The sequence below is a fragment of the Abramis brama genome (genome assembly GCF_963993115.1).
Source record: "Abramis brama genome assembly, chromosome: 2".
Lineage (NCBI taxonomy): Eukaryota > Metazoa > Chordata > Actinopteri > Cypriniformes > Leuciscidae > Abramis > Abramis brama.
The window spans coordinates 46867981-46872461 of NC_139964.1; positions in this window are offsets into that span (position 1 = coordinate 46867981).

The window sequence follows — 4481 nt, forward strand, 5'->3', positions numbered from 1 at the left end:
TTTCCACCAACGCGGAGACAACTCCCTTTCTGGCGTGACTCCAGGGCCGACGCGCTATGCCATCGCAAGGGTCCAGAACATGGATTCTGTGTTCAATCTGTTTTTTACGGAGGAGATGATTGACCTCATTGTCAGCATGACCAACCTCCATGGGCGCCGCACAATGAGAAACTGGACCGGGGTGGACTCCACAGATCTCCGTGCCTACATGGGGCTACTGATTTTGGCCGGCGTCTACAGGTCCAGAGGGGAGTCCACACGTTGCCTGTGGGATGATCGCAGTGGTCGTGCGATTTTTAGAGCCACCATGTCCCTCTCAAGATTCCATGAAATCAGCAGAGCTCTGCGTTTTGACGACAAGCTGCAGAGACCAGCTCGCCGTAGAGAGGACAAGCTTGCCCCGATCAGATCCCTGTGGGAAATGTGGACGCATCGCCTTCCCCTCCTATTCAACCGTGGCAAAGATCAACCCTCACCATCAAAAGGCAGCAGATGCATAAATACACTTTGTTTTAGTTTACTCCATGTAGTTCTCAGAGCTGAGGTGCATATTTTGATTTTCTCAGATACATCAAGGTGAGTTGACGTAAGGTCTCTCTCACACTCTCTCCATATAACTCCATGTAAAAGCCAGAAACTAAGCTTTTTTTTTGCACAGGCCTATCTAAAGGGTTAAATTATAGAAGTCTATAATGTATGATGTAAATGCTAGGTCAAAGAGATGTGTCTTTAATCTAGCTTTGAACTGACAGAGTGTGTCTGCTTCCCGGACAATGGTAGGAAGACTGTTCCAAAGTTTTGGTGCTAAATAGGAAAAGGATCTACTGCCAGCAGTCGATTTTGATATTCTAGGTATTATTAACTGGCCGGAATTTTGAGATCGCAATAGACGTGAAGGACTATATCCTCCTGAGACCCAGAAAAAAAAAGTTTTTTGAATTTAGTTTTTTTCCATGTCATCACACTGTTTAGAGCACAATAAACAAATGGTAAAAAAAACATTTTTGAAAAAAAAATATTTTATTCATACGCTATGCTATGTCCTCTATAGTGGACGCCAGGACTAAGTTGTTTAAAAAATAAAATGACATGAAATTGTATAGGCAAAAACAATGGGTTTTTTTTTTTTTCAATCACCAATAAATTTGGGGGGTTCAGGATTTTTTCAACCAAAATTTGTATAAAGATTATTCTCAACTATGTTATGAAAGAAATAACAGAATGAATTGATACACCTATGCAATATGTGGGTAAAATGTCCATAAATTAATATTCCCATTCAATGCAATGTATCTATAAACTGTATCTAATTTGCACCTTAATGTGTTCTTGGAGCAACATTTAATGAAAAAAGAAGTGTAATAATTGGAGTAATAATTGGCAACATTTTAATAATAATATCTAATATTTCATAGGAATATTGATGTATAATTTATTTCCATATTCACTTGTTGTGTCTCACAAAATGCCTGATAAACATGATTTAAGTCCTGGGGCCGGTTTCACAAAGATAGACTTTGACTATGGCTTAGATATAGTAGATAGTCAGACTTCAGATAGACATCTAAATCAGACCGTTGCACAAAGCACTTAAGACTCTGACTATCTTAAGTAGGACTACACTGCAATGCATTCTGGGTAAAATAAGACACTTTTCAAAACAAAAAACATGGCGGATCGAGTAAGCGGCACATTCAACCGCTCAGTGCAGTTTACCCCAGCGGAAAATATGTGTTTGTTGGAGGAGTATAAATGACGGCGTATGTTTTTATGTTTCCACTGTTCAATCACGCCCGTGCCTCTCTCTCTCTCTCTGACACACACACACACACTTCAGCATTGCAATCTTGACATCGCAGCCTGTTGCAGCATTCACACCAAACGCGAATAGAGCGTCAAATTCGCGTCTATTGCGTCTAGTTCGACGCTTGAACATTTTGAATCCATTCGCGCGTATAAAGCGAGCGTTTGAAGCGAAATAGACGGGCGTTCAGAGCTATGACTCTATGGAACGCCTAATGGGTCATATTTCGCCACTTTCCTACGTCGTTTTGTTAAAAAAACGGCGTAAAAAGCGCCGTTTAAACGGCCAGGACGCCGCTTTTTACGCCGCCGAAAAGCGAAACGCCGTAAAAAGCGCAGATGAATTGTGTAAACAACGGCGTATTTTTCGGCGGTTTGGAGGCGGCGAAAAAAACGACGCTCTATATGCCCATGTAACGCCGCTTTTTACGGCGCACAGTGTCTAGCGCACGCGTAGTGTTAAATAATAATGATCTCCACCCTGTCTTTTCCAAAGCCAATAAATTTGAACTGGTATCACCCAATCAGTAAAGAACAAGAACAGACGACATTAATCCAACCCAGCACAAGGATGAGATTCGATCCATGCCTCAGCTCACTGAATGTTGCTGAAACTGAGGTAGATGGTCTAGCTCACTGCTAACGTTATACCGCCTTGTAAGGCAAGCATATTTTATTTATCATTATAATAGGCCCACTTTAATCTGTTATTTTTCTATGTTCTTTTATCGCACATTCTCGATTTTTTTCATCTGATTATTTGTAAAGCACTTTGCATAGCCACTTTATGCATTGTGCTTTATAAATAACCTCTTGCCGCTACTCCCCTTACACATTTGTTTGTGACAGTGTCATTGCTTGGGAACAATGATTGTAGACAGATAAACTGTAGCCAGTCGTATTGTTTCCCCCAACATATATTAACATCCAGTTGATTTGAAAAGCACAATCCAAACATAACGCAACATCTCCGCTAGGTGGAGATAATATAATATTCTCGTATTATATATAATATTCACTTCCTGCTCAGCTACTGTTCGGACGCTCTTGCTTACTGCTCCGCGCTTTGCTCTATCGCTTTTACATTTTATCTCCTATTTTTTTATATTTTATTTCCTTTACTTTATTTTCTTTTTATCACCTAATTTTAACTTCAGCAAATCAGCACAGTGCTCAGACGACAAAGTTTGGATTACTACAAAAACTGAGAATTCTTTTACCCGACCAGCTTACATTCCGGGAAAGGAAAACACAACTGCCTCAAGGATAAGAGAAAATGCCTCTTCTGGAATCTTCTTGCTGCACCAACTGCCACAGACTTTTACAAAGGATTGCAGTTCTTGAAACAAAGTTACTTACGGGACCACCAAACCAGACGGAGCACACAACAGAGCTTCGTCATGGACACCCTCAGCATACCGGTGAGTCCCATGAAACTAGTGCTCCTCGACAGGTAGAGAAACAAGCCGATCGACTTACTAATCGATGGCACAAACAGGGAGTGAGACCCAAAGGCACTCGAGACATCAGATTGTCACGAGCATCACATATTGCCGCAGTAGCATCCTCTACCCCAGATACAGCTCTGACAAGGATTGCAAACACTGGTCTCCTACCACCGCCTATACATCTTGAGAACAGATTTGAAGTGCTAATGAATGTAAATGAGGAATCCCCAAATGTGATGAATGTGATCGAACACAGACTGAATGGGCCAGTGGCTAACACTGATGCTAACTGGCGCTCAAGGTCGAGCAGACAGCGGCACTCAGCTCAGAGCGCAGCCGAGCCTAGGACTCTGATAGTGGGGGACTCCATAATCAGAAACATTAGCAGCAGGGACACAACTACGTGCTGCCTTCCACAAGCAACAACTTCTGATATAAACAGGGAACTTCAGAACATTCTGATGAAACATAAGACTGCAAATCGACTCATCATTCATGTGGGGAAGAATGATATTCATAAAGAGCAGTCAGAACTCCTTAAGAAGGATTTCAATGAACTTTTTGAAACACTTAAAAGACTGAAAGTTCAAACATTCATCAGTGGACCACTCCCAGCAAGAGGAACAAACAGGTTTTCACGGTTGCTTGGGCTTAATACATGGCTGCAAAAAACCTGCAATATAAAAGGAGTAAACTTCATTGACAATTTCAATCTTTTCTGAAGTCAGAGACAACTTTTTCATCGGGATGGCCATCACCCAAACAAACTTGGTTCAAGAGTGTTAAAGGACAATATCTACTTCTCCCTCAATCATCCTTCTGCAGTGTGTGCCAATCCACTCAATCTGAACGGCACACACACATCTGGACACAGTATGAATGACGACGGGACTTCACTTCAGCAGCAAAATGGACATGATAACACCACTCCGCCACAACAACCTCTGCTCACGGACACAATCTCAGCTGAGCTCTGCCAACAGAGCTCACCACAGACAGACATATCAGAACTGCTTGAAGTTTCAGCACCCAAGGACGACTTCCTGGAAAACAGCCAGGGAAGCCAGGACAGCATATCACAACCTCCGATAACACCAGAGCAACAGCCCCTTTCACCAGACACTTTCTCCCTCTCCCCAGCATCAGCATCGCCACTTCTGTGCTTCTCACGGAAAATGGAGGAGCTGGTGCATGCTGGAACCAGACTATCCCACTCTTTTGCTGCGAGCC